This window comes from Pavona decussata, unplaced genomic scaffold, assembly GCF_977016875.1.
Source record: "Pavona decussata unplaced genomic scaffold, jaPavDecu1.1 SCAFFOLD_156, whole genome shotgun sequence".
NCBI lineage: Eukaryota > Metazoa > Cnidaria > Anthozoa > Scleractinia > Agariciidae > Pavona > Pavona decussata.
In genome coordinates, this window is record NW_028145568.1 from 7,134,461 (window position 1) to 7,150,415 (window position 15,955).

The window sequence follows — 15,955 nt, forward strand, 5'->3', positions numbered from 1 at the left end:
ATGAGATTAAAAAGATAAAACTTGAAGGGAAATAACGAACATTAAACGAAAAATGAGCTCAAAAGACTGTGCTGAAGTTAGCAGTATTAAGCTTAAGATAAACAAGTTGCAGTGTCAACAAAGTTTTGTGAACAAAATCACATGAATTTACTCGTCCCCATAGAGAATAACAAGTCCTTTTATTCGACTGCTGATTTTTTCGGTGTTTTACAACGTTAAGTGAGTGAAAAGTTTCACTTAAAGGGGAAAAATCAACGTACGTTTCGTCGCTCCGGATTAGAGTAAAATAATTTCTCTTCAAGATTCGGCCGCTGTTAAGATGAGCCGCCTCTGAAAAGAGTCCATTTGTTTCTTCCGCCGCTAGTGGTGTTGCCCTTTCTGTAGCTGCTGGAAGGCAAAATTGGGACGAGATTAGAAAATAAAATAAGATTCCAAGGGAAATAATGAACATGGACCGAAAAAGTGAGCTCAAAATACTGCTCGAAAATTTAGCAGTATTTAGCTATATCTTAGTTAAAATGCGTTTCAACACTGCAAGAAATCAATATCTTGCAAACTCAGCAAATAACCAGAAAAGTTTTGTCAACAGTATCACATAAATATACTCGCCTCTTCGGAGAATAACCACTCCTTTTATTCCATTGTTGAATTTTTCGCTCGTTTTACAACGTTAAGTGAGCGGAACGTTTCACTTCAAGATAAAAAATCCAACGTTCCGTCGCGTCGGATCGGAGTAAAATAATTTCGTTTCAAGATTCTGATGATGTGCCAGTCGATTTGTTTCTCCCACCCCCAGTCACCTTGCTCTTTCCCCCGCTATTGGTCACATAAATTGACGTTGTATTTTGTCGTTTTTCTAAAACGCAGTTTCTTATCAATGGGGCTCTGCGCGCACGCCTTCGGCGCGCTCGAAGCTCCGCTAAAAAATGTGATTTTCTCAAATTACACTTGTAACAACTATAAATGTGATTTCCTCAAATTACAAATTTAAAACTACACATGTCACTTCTTCAATCCATCACATTCACAAGGTAACTCAGTGAGAAACACTAGTCTTGCCAAGAAATGCTTTCACGCCTCACGCGCGGAAAGTCGCAGGTTCAAGTCCTGTCGGAAACAGTAATTTTTCTTTCTTTATAAATAACATATAATTTTGTAAAGATCGAAAGAAAAGCAATAAGCTCCATTCAATATTTTAGTTTTGTGTCAGAATTCATTTCCTATATAAAAGATTAAATTCTGGCTAAGGGGATTAGTTTCTTTCTTTCTCAGTGCTGCTGCATCGACGGGGAGTGGAAACGAGTTGAAAGAGTTGATAAGGTAATTTGGTCAACATAAAGAGATTCAACTGCTGACGTTTCAAGCGTAAACCCTCCGTAAGAGCAAATCAAGGAATTGTGGGTGACGCCATTGGTGGGAGCATGGTAACATGAAAAGCGTTTGTTTATTTTTTGGGGATTAAGAGAGATTTTTCGCTCCCTGTAAACTTTTGCGGCTTTCCGTTTCACAAATATGAAAAGAAAGCCAGGGAGTGCTATGTGTTTCTAGGTAGATTATGACGCTAATAGAGCGATTTTCAATTTCGAAGGATTAGCTAAAGTGGTAGAGCGCCCGCTTAGCATGCGGGAGGTACCGGGATCGATACCCGGATTCTCCACACGGCGTCTTTTTATTTTTCTCAACACCAATTTAAAGTTCACTGATTCACTGATTGTCATTTTGCCCTTCCTCTCCTCGCATAATTCCTTAATTGAGGAAGAGAATACAGTTAGACGAAACACTCTTAAAGCTAAGTAAAAGTAAAATAAAGGAAATGCTGAAGATTCTCTGGAAGTCTACATTAAATCTAGTTTTTATTACGTTACAAAAAAATCATCGCTAATTGAATCATTACACCAACATTAAAAAAGCTGCAAAAAAATTTAAGAGCAAATGTTGAAAGAACTGGCAGTTTATCTCTTTATTTGACACGGCTAATTACCAATCATTTCATAACGTTTTTCAGTGCCACCTTCTTTCACACCCGGCGACGTAGCTCAGTTGGTTACCTAGAGCGCCTGTCTAGTAAACAGGAGGTCATGGGTTCAAATCCCATCGGTGCCTGGAATCTCCTTTTATCTTACCCCTGTGTCGCTTTGGATGGAAAATTGCAAGTAGCCTTTTTTTTTACCACTTTGTATAAAAAACAAAGAATATACTATTACCATGAAACGTTTCCATACTTACTCGTTGAACGTTTTCAGCTCGGTCTTTTAACATGGAAAGACGACGTTAAAAAAATGGTTTATTGGTACTAGAGTGAAACTCCCTATCAGTTGGTCGAACCTTACGTTCCTTGGACGTACGGCAATAAAAAAAGTCACTGTTAATTGGACTTATTATCCCACTTAAGATTTTCTGATCAGCGGCAAAGAATCTCCCTGAAAGAACTGAAACAAGAAGAGCGCGCGCTTAGAAAACATTTCTTTTATTTACAGTTCGAATAACTAACTGTTTGAACTGATCCCGTTGTATTCGTACTCGTTTTACTCCGTCGCTTCGCGACTGCGCCCAATAAGGTATATATTTTCCCCCAACTAGCCGTCATTATAAAGCCCTAATGTCCGCTCAAAATCCAATTAAGTTTATAAAAACTACAAATGTCATTTCTTCAATCGACCACTTTGAGAAGATGAGTCAATGAGAAATACTTAGTCTTGCCAATAAATGCTCTCCTTTATTAAGATGGTTTCCGTAGTGTAGTGGTTATCACGTCCGCCTCACACGCGGAAGGTCGCAGGTTCAAGTCCTGCCGGAAACAGTAATTTTTCTTTCTTTATAAATAATATATAATTTTGTGAAGATCGAAAGAAAAGCAATAAGCTCCACTCAATATTTTAGTTTTGTATCAGAATTCCTTTCCTACATAAAAGATTAAATTCTGACCAAGGGGGTTAGTTTCTCAAGAAACAGTGTTGCTGCATCGGTGGGGGAGTGGAAACAAATGTTTGGCTTTATCAACAGCGTTTTTTAAAGTAATTTTCCCACAGTAAAGATATTCCAGTGCTGACGTTTCGAGCGTAAGCACTTCGTAAGAGCAAATCAAGGAATTGTGAGTGACGCTATTGGTGGGAGCATGGTAACATGAAAAGCGTTTGTTTATTTTGTGCGGATTACGAGAGATTTTTCGCTCGCTCTAAAATTTTGCGGCTTTCTGTGTCACCAATATGTAGAGAAAGCCAGAAAGTGCTATGTGTTTGTAGGCAGATTTTGACGAAAATGTGTGTTTCTTTGGACACGCAGTGGCCTGTTGGTCTAGTGGCATGATTCTCGCTTAGGGTGCGAGAGGTCCCGGGTTTAACTCCCGGACAGGCCCCGCGTAATTCAATTTTTGTATTGTCTCAATAGGAACTTTTTATTACATAGACCTAAAAATAAAGCGTTTTTTTTCCAACTATGTTTTGTCTCTCTTTGCTCTCCAACGGTAATTGAGGAAATATTGGAGGAACAAATTCTGGAAGAAGGAAACCCCATCTCAATGCCTCGGTGACCGTCTTCCATTTTAAAGTAGGCAACTCTAATGATTTGTTCACTTTTCTAGAAATTCTTCAACCACGCAGTCATCTGTCGGCACTGGGAAGTTTGAATTTCTCAAGAAAAACTGAGTTTAAGCTACGCATTGGAAATTTACTGCCCCAGCCTGGTGCATCGCCAGATATTTTGACTCCAGGTCACAAACATTGTTCAAAGACTAAGGGATACGAAGGTGGAAACGAAAGTATTTATCTTTTCCATACAGCCAACCTGTAAGACATCATCAACTTGCTCACAAAGTGCGATGAAAACTTTTAATAAAAAGATGCTAGACGTATCCTTTACTTGTGCTTTTGGATTTGAAGCTATATTCCTCCTAAGTTACAAAAGAAAGAAAGTGTTGGCACCTTTAAAATCGATTCTTTCTTTAGCGTCGTGAAGTAACATAACTTTAAGGCAACACTAAAAAGAGTGTTAACTGAAAGAAAAAGGGTTTACAAAAAAACCAAGACACTGTTCCACGGCAAACGCATTGACGTATTTACTTGTTTAAGATTGATTGTTTAAAAATAATGCTAAAGAAACTATACAAAAAATAACAAATGGAGAATCCGGGTATCGATCCCGGTACCTCCCGCATGCGAAGCGGGCGCTCTACCACTTGAGCCAAATCCCCATCCCCTGAAAATGCAACTTTCCTTTAACGTAATAACTATAGGGAAAATGAATGAAAGCCAAAATTAGAAAAAGACAATTGGATGTGATGGTAACATGTGCCTGCCTCTGACTTAGAATAGGGAATTCGCAGATATTTCCAGTTCTAGGTTGGACAAAACATACCTTCATTAGTGAAAATGCTTCTGCCCGTGGACGATGTAAAACAATTACATGAATCTAATGAGGGACTGAAACGGAAGACTTACTGACTTTATTCTTTATTAAGAACTAATGCCTAATAGTTAGACTCAATCAATAAGCGATCATTGCCTTGCCTCCCAAACATGTGGATCAGGCGTTCCGCAGAAAAGGACCAGCCTCCTCCTAGAACTCTATGTATGAATCTTTATTCAGCACTTGTTATTTAACGGAACAATATCCAGACGAACGTTCTACCATAAAATTTTGTAACGGATTATTAACATTCGCCTTTGCGGTCTTAGTGGAAGTACGAAAGTGGCCGTCCAGAGTTGAAGCAGTTTCCACTCAACAGAAACGTTTCCACTGTAGCAATAAAGAAAAAAAACCTCTTAATGGTCCGTGTGAGGGTCGAACTCACGACCTTGGCGTTATCAGCACCACGCTCTACCGACTGAGCTAACGGACCAGACACATCTACTGGTTGGAATACAAATATTCAAAATTGAAATGATTAGTGGTTTGTTCAATGTTTTTCAATCGTAATAGCCTCGTGTGGACCGGAACAAACATCTTCAAGACGGCGTCTTGATTGTTTTCAAAAGAAAAAGAAAGTTTTTTACAAACGGAGTACATGATCATTTTGGACATCTGCGACCAATGAAGGAAGTAGTTTCAAATAGCTTTATAGGTTAGACATATCGACTGGAGGAGATTGACTGAAATTTTTCTAAATTTGAGGATCGAGAGCTTACATTATCACTAAGATTGTCTAAACTTATGTATAAATTTTCCGGTAAGATGAACCACAAATATGAAAAAACCAAGCGATTCATCCATCGAACAACATAGACCAATTCATTGACATGCTTCTTTTAGAATTCTAGAGTTGGCCAAACGAACATAAAAAATTTCCCGGCAGAATCGAACAGCCTTTGATCAGTGCTGCAGGCGTTTACTGTTCCTCAATTTAAATATTTTTTTTTTCGTAGGTAACGTTGTTAAAGAAGAACATTGGTTGCAAAAGGTGGATGACAGTGTCAGTTCAGTTTCGCCTCGTTTCGGAAACAGAAGCTCAGTTCAACTAATTATTGCTCAAATGTTTAAATCAATTTTCAAGTTGAGAGACATAAACTGCCCGCTGGTCCAAGAACTGGCAGCACTTGCCGAGAAATATACAAGACAGTAGGTCAGCTATCCAGAAGGGAAAAGACGCTATTCTTGTGTTCACGAGTAACCCTCTAAGTCCTGGATCGGGATAGTCGCTATTCTATTCTCTTTCGCTACGCTCAGCCGCATAGAAAACATTTCTATTATAAGTTGTACGCAAACAACACAACAGTATGTGGAGAGAGCTGCCAGCGATCGAGTTTATTGCAACAGTCACGGTACAGTGATATATGCGTTTAGTTACAGCGAAATATGTGCATGGTTACATTGATATACGCGTATAGTTTATTACAACAGTTAAAGTACAGAGATATGTGCGAAAGCTAAATATAAGTGACAACGCAAATAGAGGCAGCGAAAAACGAAGCAACCAAAAACATGTAGAAATTTCAACCACACCAAGCCAAAGTAAAAAAGAGACTGTAAAAAAAACTATAAACTATCTTAGCAAATAGACAAGGAACAATAGCCTCGGCTAAAATGGCCGGCATCAAGTGGTGTGATATTCACAAGGAGTGGTTTATAAAGAGGCTGAATGACCCAGCCGGAATACATAACGATGCAGGCTAATAAACAACTAAAAGAAATACATTTCGGTAAAACTTGTGTCTTGCTGGGAAATCGCTCACCATTAAAAGAAATATTCTGCGACGCACCCAAGTAGAACAAAAAAAAAAACAATTGCGACTAGAGAGGTGATTTTCCATATTTCTTTGTCACAGTGAAGCACCAGTAAAATAACATATATAGTAAAATTCAAATAATGAAAAAGCTTCCTTCTGGCAAGGTCAAAAGTATCGTCCCCGGGTGGGCTTGAACCACCAACCTTTCGGTTAACAGCCGTACGCGCTAACCGATTGCGCCACGGAGTCATGCTGAAAGATTATCCCAAAAAGAAGAGTTGGCTGTTAAGCGGTGCTTCAGGGAAACTAAGAGATTCTGCCATTCTCAGGTAATTTTTCCGATCTACAATGTATCCCTTCCTCGTGCTAAAATAAAAACTATTGGGTTTCCTTTCCCACAAATATAGACGTCAAATTCACCTTCTGTAATCCTCACACTTTGTCTTACTGTACTTCTCTTACAATGTTCTTAAAACGAACGTCCGCAGTATTAATCGGCTTTAAGTCAATTGATTGTCTTCCCCTTTGTTGGCCAAACTAACGCAATAGAACGCAATCACAACTCTCAGCCAGTTAAAAACTAAAATTGCCTTTAAATACTGCTTTTATGCTTACTCCAGAATTGATAAGCTTAACTATTAAACTTTTCACTGGCACGTACTTTTTGCGATATTTTCAAAGTTGAGATGCGAGCAAGCCGTTTGAAAACAAGAGGTATATGAAACGTATCTCGTTTACCATGGCAGCGAACATAGAATTTGTGTCTTTTTGTCCTTTTTGGTCCCTTTGAAAAACGCTTTTGTCCGCAAAATATTCATTTAAACGATGAAATTTTATTCTCTTAACTTTAAGGACGTTTACTTTTCAGTGCCGGTTTGTTTCTTTAAAGGAGTTTTGTTGGATGAGCAGAGAATTTTTCTCACATGATTATTGCGCTCAAAGTTGAAAGGTGCCCTTGGTAGAGGGTATGCTTCGATTTTCCTCATACTACACTACATTTTCAACCTATGATTTTATTTCTCGTTTGTTTTCAAGCGACAGTTGCTACCATAGCAACGATAGCGCAAAGCCCTCCATTTCAACTAAAGTCCATTATCTCGAAATTGGTCAGACATTTTCCAACGAAACTTTCAGGATATGAACGACTCAACTGACATGGACAACTTGTGACTGGGAACTTATAATTAGAAATATCAGTGAGAAATAAACTAAATAAAGCATCCATTTTATGGGCCAATTTTAGTTATTACTGTACTTTTTCGTTAAAATCTCAAGGAAAATAATCCTATCACTTTCTCACTTCTGCCCAAAGATCTTTTATCATCACAAAACACTCTGCTGTAAGTGTACATGATGAGCGTCTTAGTTGGCTTCGATTTTAATGTTAAGATAAGCACAAAGACACTACAACCACGCTTACTCGAACTTCTAACGAAAAAAAAAAGTAGTTCAAGTTAGCTCTATAGGCGGGTTGTTATTAAACTTGAAGTATGCTGTTAATAATTTATTCTTTCACAATTACGAGTCACTATGGTGCAATACGTTTGTTTTTAAGAGCATCTACATAAGATCGTTTCGTTTCGGAAAAAATGTTAAGAAGATACGTCAATCACCTATGTTTTCTCATTTCGAGGTTTAGCCCCGGAAATTTTTTAAAATAGAATTCGAGTTATCGGGGCAAATTTGAGCTAAGGAAAAGTAAAATGAGATCTAATTGAGGGTCCACAATAGGGGTCTCCAATCCCGCCATCCCAGACAAAATTTCCCCTCAATCCTGTAATCCCGACCGCTGTTTTAGCCCAATCCCGATCCCGGTCAGGTCATAATTTTTTTCAAGCCCCTTACCTCGACGAAAAAAAGGCATTTTCAGTTGGATGTAAATTCCCACTGCAAATCTGAGCACTGATCTTTGCACTGGTCTTCGGTCACCGAGAAAATTAGCTGTAAGATTATTTATTCTACTTCTCTCCATCAACATCGTTCATTTTATCAAAGTTTCCCGCGAATCACGTCAGTCTATAATTCAGTTAACAATTTCTTTTTAGAGCTTGTTCTTTTCCTTTTTTTTTTCTTTTTTCTCTCAATTGAGTGGTGAGGGCTGCCTTTCTTATCACGCTGATCCTTGGAAAACTTTTCAGTCAGGGATTATGGCCACCAAAGCCTGAAGAGCATTGCTCCTCACGTACCACAACGTGGGACTGCAACAGATGTTTGAAAAGGTGACAGGCCAAACACGACTCCCACTGGTCTTAGACTTCTAGATTAAGTGCTTTCCTGGATACGTTTCTGACAGATTTTCCTTTTTGATTAAAATGTGGTGAGATCTCTCTGTTGACCTTTTGATTTTGATCATGACGGAAACTACGCAAATTTACCGAATGGAGGTTTTCTTATCATTTGGAGCCGTTTGAATTAGTTCCTTTATGCCGTTGTGTACGCTAGCTCTGTGGCATTTGTTTAGGTTTATCGGCTCAAGTTAACTGCAAGGTCTCAGCGAGCACTGAAGAAATTTTATCTGTAAAGACATAGGACCCGTATATTTCTTTTCTCGTCCAGGACGGTGACAGCGGTGGGCTCCTATTTATACCAATTTATTTACTGTTCAACCACCAACCTCGTTCCCAGCTTCAGAGGACCCTGGGAACGAATTTCTTCAACCATTTCTAAAGAACGAGATGTTAACCAGTATGTTTGTAAAATTCATCTCTCTCCTTAGGTGAATTTCAGGCATCCTGACAGTGACAACTAGATTTTCATTGTACATTCCTGACACCGGACTTCCCGGATCTCGTTTCTTCAGAGTTACATTTTCCGCATCCCACTTCGTAAAATCGTCAAATCCCGCTTCCCGTCCCTAATTCTAATCCCGAATATCGTCCCTGTCTTCCGTTAAAATCCCGAATCCCGACCTTTAAAAAAACCAAATCCCGAAAAACCTATTAGGGACCCTCCTAATTGGCGAGGAGTTCGAGTTAACAAAGTTCAAGTTAGCGGGGTTCAGTCGAAAACTTTCAATTTACATAGACCGTTTCTTTCAGATGTTTCTTTTAAATTACAAGCCGTAAGGATAATAATAATAATTTTTGACGACCGAGCAAGTTTTAGGCTTAGAAAAACTTAGGTGTTTGATAAGAAGACTAAAACTCGGTCAACTTTCAGTCGTACTCCTTAGCCAACAGTCTGGTCGAGAAACAGTGAATGGTGTATCTCGGGGGATTAGCTCAAGTGGTAGAGCGCCCGCTTAGCATGCGGGAGGTACCGGGATCGATACCCGGATTCTCCACACGGCGTCTTTTTATTTTTCTCAACACCAATTTAAAGTTCACTGATTCACTGATTGTCATTTTGCCCTTCCTCTCCTCGCATAATTCCTTAATTGAGGAAGAGAATAAAGTTAGACGAAACACTCTTAAAGCTAAGTAAAAGTAAAATAGAGGAAATGCTGTAGATTCTCAGGAACTCTACATTAAATCTACTTCTTATTACGTTACAAAAAAAAATCATCGCTAATTGAATCATTACACCAACATTAAAATAGCTGCAAAAAAATTTAAGAGCAAATGTTGAAGGAACTGGCAGTTTATCTCTTTATTTGACACGGCTAATTACCAATCATTTCATAAAGTTTTTCAGTGCCGCCTTCTTTCACACCCGGCGACGTAGCTCAGTTGGTTACCTAGAGCGCCTGTCTAGTAAACAGGAGGTCATGGGTTCAAATCCCATCGGTGCCTGGAATCTCCTTTTATCTTACCCCTGTGTCGCTTTGGATGGAAAATTGCAAGGAGCCTTTTTTTTTTACCACTTTGTATGAAAAACAAAGAATATACTATTACCATGAAACGTTTCCATACTTACTCGTTGAACGTTTTCAGCTCGGTCTTTTAACATGGAAAGACGACGTTAAAAAAATGGTTTATTGGTACTAGAGTGAAACTCCCTATCAGTTGGTCGAACCTTACGTTCCTTGGACGTACGGGAAAAATAAAGTCACGGTTAATTAGACTTATTATTCCACTTAAGATTTTCTGATCAGCAGCAAAGAATCTCCCTGAAAGAACTGAAACAAGAAGAGCGCGCACTTAGAAAACATTTCTTTTATTTACAGTTCGAATAACTAACTGTTTGAACTGATCCCGTTGTATTCGTACTCGTTTTACTCCGTCGCTTCGCGACTGCGCCCAATAAGGTATATATTTTCCCCCAACTAGCCGTCATTATAAAGCCCTAATGTCCGCTCAAAATCCAATTAAGTTTATAAAAACTACAAATGTCATTTCTTCAATCGACCACTTTGAGAAGATGAGTCAATGAGAAATACTTAGTCTTGCCAATAAATGCTCTCCTTTATTAAGATGGTTTCCGTAGTGTAGTGGTTATCACGTCCGCCTCACACGCGGAAGGTCGCAGGTTCAAGTCCTGCCGGAAACAGTAATTTTTCTTTCTTTATAAATAATATATAATTTTGTGAAGATCGAAAGAAAAGCAATAAGCTCCACTCAATATTTTAGTTTTGTATCAGAATTCCTTTCCTACACAAAAGATTAAATTCTGGCCAAGGGGGTTAGTTTCTCAAGAAACAGTGTTGCTGCATCGGTGGGGGAGTGGAAACAAATGTTTGGCTTTATCAACAGCGTTTTTTAAAGTAATTTTCCCACAGTAAAGATATTCCAGTGCTGACGTTTCGAGCGTAAGCACTTCGTAAGAGCAAATCAAGGAATTGTGGGTGACGCTATTGGTGGGAGCATGGTAACATGAAAAGCGTTTGTTTATTTTGTGGGGATTACGAGAGATTTTTCGCTCGCTCTAAAATTTTGCGGCTTTCTGTGTCACCAATATGTAGAGAAAGCCAGAAAGTGCTATGTGTTTGTAGGCAGATTTTGACGAAAATGTGTGTTCGTTTGGACACGCAGTGGCCTGTTGGTCTAGTGGCATGATTCTCGCTTAGGGTGCGAGAGGTCCCGGGTTCAACTCCCGGACAGGCCCCGCGTAATTCAATTTTTGTATTGTCTCAATAGGAACTTTTTATTACATAGACCTAAAAATAAAGCGTTTTTTTTCCAACTATGTTTTGTCTCTCTTTGCTCTCCAACGGTAATTGAGAAAATATTGGAGGAACAAATTTCTGGAAGAAGGAAACCCCATCTCAATGCCTGGCCACCGTCTTCCATTTTAAAGGGGGCAACTCTAATGATTTGTTCACTTTTCTAGAAATTCTTTAACCACGCAGTCATCTGTCGGCACTGGGAAGTTTGAATTTCTCAAGAAAAACTGAGTTTAAGCTACGCATTGGAAATTTACTGCCCCAGCCCGGTGCATCGCCAGATATTTTGACTCCAGGTCACAAACATTGTTCAAAGATTGAGGGATGCGAAGGTGGAAAGGAGAGTCCTTATCTTTTCCATACGCCCAACCTGTAAGACATCATCAACTTGCTCACAAAGTGCGATGAAAATTTTTAATAAAAAGAGGCTAGACGTATCCTTTACTTGTGCTTTTGGATTTGAAGCTATATTCCTCCTAAGTTACCAAAGAAAGAAAGTGTTGGCACCTTTAAATCGATTTAGCGGCGTGAAGTAACATAACTTTAAGACAACACTAAAAAGAGTGTTAACTGACAGAAAAAGGGTTTACTGAAACACCAAGACACTGCTTCACGGCAAACGCATTGACGTATTTACTTAATGTACCCTTGTTGGTTTATTGTTTAAGATTGATTGTTTAAAAATAATGCTAAAGAAACTATACAAAAAATAACAAATGGAGAATCCGGGTATCGATCCCGGTACCTCCCGCATGCGAAGCGGGCGCTCTACCACTTGAGCTAAATCCCCATCCCCTGAAAATGAAACTTTCCTTTAAAGTAATAACTACAGGGAAAATAAATGAAAGCCAAAATTAGAAAAAAACAATAGGATGTGATGGCAACATGTGCCTGCCTCTGACTTAGAAAAGGGAATTCGCAGATATTTCCAGTTCTAGGTTGGACAAAACATACCTTCATTAGTGAAAATGGACGATGTAAAACAACTACATGAATCTAATGAGGGACTGAAACGGAAGACTTACTGACTTTATTCTTTATTAAGAACTAATGCCTAATAGTTAGACTCAATCAATAAGCGATCATTGCCTTGCCTCCCAAACATGTGGATCAGGCGTTCCGCAGAAAAGGACAAGCCTCCTCCTAGAATTCTATGTATGAATCTTTATCCAGCACTTGTTATTTAACGGAACAATATCCAGACGAACGTTCTACCATAAAATTTTGTAACAGATTATTAACATTCGCCTTTGCAGTCTTAGTGGAAGTACGAAAGTGGCCGTCCAGAGTTGAAGCAGTTTCCACTCAACAGAAACGTTTCCACTGTAGCAATAAAGAAAAAAAACTCTTAATGGTCCGTGTGAGGGTCGCACTCACGACCTTGGCGTTATCAGCACCACCCTCTACCGACTGAGCTAACGGACCAGACACATCTACTGGTTGGAATACAAATATTCAAAATTGAAATGATGAGTGGTTTGCTCGATGTTTTTTAATCGAAATAGCCTCGTGTGGACCGGAACAAACATCTTCAAGACGGCGTCTTGATTGTTTTCAAAAGAAAAAGAAAGTTTTTTACAAAGGGAGTACATGATCATTTTGGACATCTGCGACCAATGAAGGAAGTAGTTTCAAAGAGCTTTATAGGTTACACATATCGACTGGAGGAGATTGACTGAAATTTTTCTAATTTTGAGGATCGAGAGCTTACATTATCACTAAGATTTTCTAAACTTATATATAAATTTTTCGGTAAGATGAACCACAAATATGAAAACACCCAAGCGATTCATCCATCGAACAACATAGACCAATTCATTGACATGCTTCTTTTAGAATTCTAGAGTTGGCCAAACGAACATAAAAAATTTCCTGGCAGAATCAAACAGCCTTTGATCAGTGCTGCAGGCGTTTACTGTTCCTCAACTTAATTTTTTTTTTTTAATAGGTAACGTTGTTAAAGAAGAATATTGGTTGCAAAAGGTGGATGACAGTGTCAGTTCAGTTTCGCCTGGTTTCGGAATTAGAAGCTCAGTTCAACTAATTATTGCTCAAATGTTTAACTCAATTTTCAAGTTGAGAGACATAAAACGCTCGCTGGTCCAAGAACTGGCAGCACTTGCCGAGAAATATACAACACAGTAGGTCAGCTATCCAGAAGGGAAAGGACGCTACTCTTGCGTTCACGAGTAACCCTCTAAGCCCTGGATCGATCGGAATAGTCGCTATTCTATTCTCTTTCGCTACGCTCAGCCGCATAGAAAACATTTCTATTATAAGTTGTACGCAAACAACACAACAGTATGTGGAGGGAGCCGCCAGCGATCGAGTTTATTACAAGAGTCACGGTACAGTGATAAATGCGTTTAGTTACAGCGAAATATGTGCATGGTTACATTGATATACGCGTATAGTTTATTACAACAGTTAAAGTACAGAGATATGTGCGAAATCTAAATATAAGTGACAACGCAAATAGAGGCAGCGAAAAACGAAGCAAACAAAAGCATGTAGAAATTTCAATCACACCAAGCCAAAGTAAAAAAGAGACTGTAAGAAAAACTATAAACTATCTTAGCAAATAATCGAGGAAAAATAGCCTCGAGTAAACTGGCCGGCATCAAGTGGTGTGATATTCACAAGGAGTGGTTTATAAAGAGGCTGAATGACCCAGTCGGAATACATAACGATACAGGCTAATAAACTACTAAAAGAAATACATTTCGGTAAAATTTGTGTCTTGCTGGGACCTCGCTCGCCACTAAAAGAAATATTCTGCGACGCACCCAAGTAGAACCCAAAAAAAACCAATTGTGACTAGAAAGGTGATTTTCCATATTTCTTTGTTACAGTGAAGCACCAGTAAAATAACAGTATCGTCCCCGGGTGGGCTTGAACCACCAACCTTTCGGTTAACAGCCGAACGCGCTAACCGATTGCGCCACGGAGACATGTTGAAAGATCATCCCAAAAAGAAGAGTTGGCTGATAAGCGATGCTTCAGGGAAACTAAGAGATTCTGCCATTCTCAGGTAATTTTTCCGATCTACAATGTATCTCTTCCTCGTGCTAAAATGAAAACTATTGGGTTTCCTTTCCCACAAATATAGACGTCACATTCGCTGAGCAATTAGGCAACGATCAGACCGATTAACTACCTTTTTTAGTTCTAACCTTCTGTACTCCTCACACTTTGTCCTACTGTACTTCTCTTACAATGTTCTTAAAACGAACGTCCGCAGTATTGATCGGCTTTAAATCAATTGATTGTCTTCCCCTTTGTTGGCCAAAACTAATGCAATAGAACGCCATCTCAACTCTCAGCCAGTTAAAAACTGAAATTGACCTTAAATACTGCTTTTATGCTTACTCTAGAATTGATAAGCTTAACTATTAAACTAATCACTGGCACGTACTTTTGCGATATTTTCAAAGTCGAGATGCGAGCGAGCCGTTTGAAAACAAGAGGTATATGAAACGTATCTCGTTACCATGGCAGCGAACATACAATTTGTGTCTTTTTGTTTTTTTTAGTCGCTTTGAAAAACACTTTTGTCCGCAAAATATTCAGTTAAACGATGGGATTTTATTCTCTTAACTTCAAGGACGTTTACTTTTCAGTGTTCGTTTCTTTAAAGGAGTTTTGTTGGATGAGCAGAGAATTTTTCCCACATGATTACTGCGCTCAAAGTTGAAAGGTATTTCGAATCAGCTGTTACAAAATTTAAGTAATCGCTATTGCACATGTTTTTTGAAAATTTCTGAAATTCCTCTGCTTTTCTAATGAAGCAATCTCTCTTCTTTAAAATGATGTGAACAACATTTGTTTTAATCTCATCTAGCAGGAGTTATCTTTTCTTAACCAAACATTAGTAGTGCCCAGTAGGATGTTACAATTCCATGACGAGTATCAAATTACAGATAGCTTTTGGGACCTGAAACATTTTTTTTTTCATTTGTTTCGTCACACAACCTTTTAAAGATGAACTGACGGTTGCCCATAGTTTGGCCCTAAATCATTTACGTGAAAAATTATTGGAGCGGGGGTGTACCCCTCCTTAACCTTTAGGAGTCTCGCAACAGTTTTTCTGCCCTTGGTAGAGGGTATGCTTCGATTTTCGTCATACTACACTACATTTTCAACCTATGATTTTATTTTTCGTTTGTTTCCAAGCGACAGTTGCTACCACAGCAACGATAACGCAAAGCCCGTCATTTCAACTAAAGTCCATTATCTCGAAATTGGTCAGACATTTTCCAACGAAACTTTCAGGATATGAATGACTCAACTGACCTGGACAACTTGTGAGGGAACTTAGAAATATCAGTGAGGGCGTTTTAAACTAAATAAAGGATCAATTTTATGAGCCAGTTTTAGTTGTTACTGTACTTTTTCGTTAAAATCTAAAGGAAAATAATCCTATCACTTTCTCACTTCTGATCTTTTGTCATCACAAAACACTCTACTGTAAGTGTACATGATGAGCGTCTTAGTTGGCTTCGATTTTAATGCTAAAATAAGCACAAAGACACTACAACCACGCTAACTCGAACTTCTAACGAAAAACAAAAGTAGTTCGAGTTAGCCGGGTTGTTATTGAACTTCAAGTATGCTGTTATTAATTTATTCTTTCACAATTACGAGTCACTATGGTGCAATACGTTTGTCTTTAAGAACATTTACATAAGATCGTTTCGTTTGAGAATTTTAGAAAAAATGTTAAGAAGATACGTCAATCACCTATGTTCTCACT

At 38.7% G+C, this 15,955-nt stretch overlaps 12 non-coding genes across 12 annotated transcripts; 6 read left to right on the top strand and 6 right to left on the bottom strand.

Moving 5' to 3' along the window:
* Window positions 1–2,025: 2,025 nt before the first annotated feature.
* Window positions 2,026–2,103, top strand: Trnat-agu (transfer RNA threonine (anticodon AGU)). The gene has a single exon. It is a non-coding gene; the product is annotated as a tRNA-Thr (tRNA).
* Window positions 2,104–2,727: 624 nt separating this feature from the next.
* Trnav-cac (transfer RNA valine (anticodon CAC)) lies at window positions 2,728–2,800 on the top strand. Its single transcript has one exon. It is a non-coding gene; the product is annotated as a tRNA-Val (tRNA).
* A 483-nt stretch (window positions 2,801–3,283) lies between these two features.
* On the top strand, window positions 3,284–3,355 carry Trnap-agg (transfer RNA proline (anticodon AGG)). Its single transcript has one exon. It is a non-coding gene; the product is annotated as a tRNA-Pro (tRNA).
* A 761-nt stretch (window positions 3,356–4,116) lies between these two features.
* Trnaa-cgc (transfer RNA alanine (anticodon CGC)) lies at window positions 4,117–4,189 on the bottom strand. Its single transcript has one exon. It is a non-coding gene; the product is annotated as a tRNA-Ala (tRNA).
* Window positions 4,190–4,764: 575 nt separating this feature from the next.
* Window positions 4,765–4,837, bottom strand: Trnai-gau (transfer RNA isoleucine (anticodon GAU)). The gene has a single exon. It is a non-coding gene; the product is annotated as a tRNA-Ile (tRNA).
* Window positions 4,838–6,336: 1,499 nt separating this feature from the next.
* Window positions 6,337–6,410, bottom strand: Trnan-guu (transfer RNA asparagine (anticodon GUU)). Its single transcript has one exon. It is a non-coding gene; the product is annotated as a tRNA-Asn (tRNA).
* Window positions 6,411–9,814: 3,404 nt separating this feature from the next.
* Window positions 9,815–9,892, top strand: Trnat-agu (transfer RNA threonine (anticodon AGU)). Its single transcript has one exon. It is a non-coding gene; the product is annotated as a tRNA-Thr (tRNA).
* A 624-nt stretch (window positions 9,893–10,516) lies between these two features.
* On the top strand, window positions 10,517–10,589 carry Trnav-cac (transfer RNA valine (anticodon CAC)). Its single transcript has one exon. It is a non-coding gene; the product is annotated as a tRNA-Val (tRNA).
* A 483-nt stretch (window positions 10,590–11,072) lies between these two features.
* Trnap-agg (transfer RNA proline (anticodon AGG)) lies at window positions 11,073–11,144 on the top strand. The gene has a single exon. It is a non-coding gene; the product is annotated as a tRNA-Pro (tRNA).
* A 775-nt stretch (window positions 11,145–11,919) lies between these two features.
* On the bottom strand, window positions 11,920–11,992 carry Trnaa-cgc (transfer RNA alanine (anticodon CGC)). The gene has a single exon. It is a non-coding gene; the product is annotated as a tRNA-Ala (tRNA).
* Window positions 11,993–12,554: 562 nt separating this feature from the next.
* Window positions 12,555–12,627, bottom strand: Trnai-gau (transfer RNA isoleucine (anticodon GAU)). Its single transcript has one exon. It is a non-coding gene; the product is annotated as a tRNA-Ile (tRNA).
* Window positions 12,628–14,079: 1,452 nt separating this feature from the next.
* On the bottom strand, window positions 14,080–14,153 carry Trnan-guu (transfer RNA asparagine (anticodon GUU)). Its single transcript has one exon. It is a non-coding gene; the product is annotated as a tRNA-Asn (tRNA).
* Between the last annotated feature and the right edge of the window lie 1,802 nt (window positions 14,154–15,955).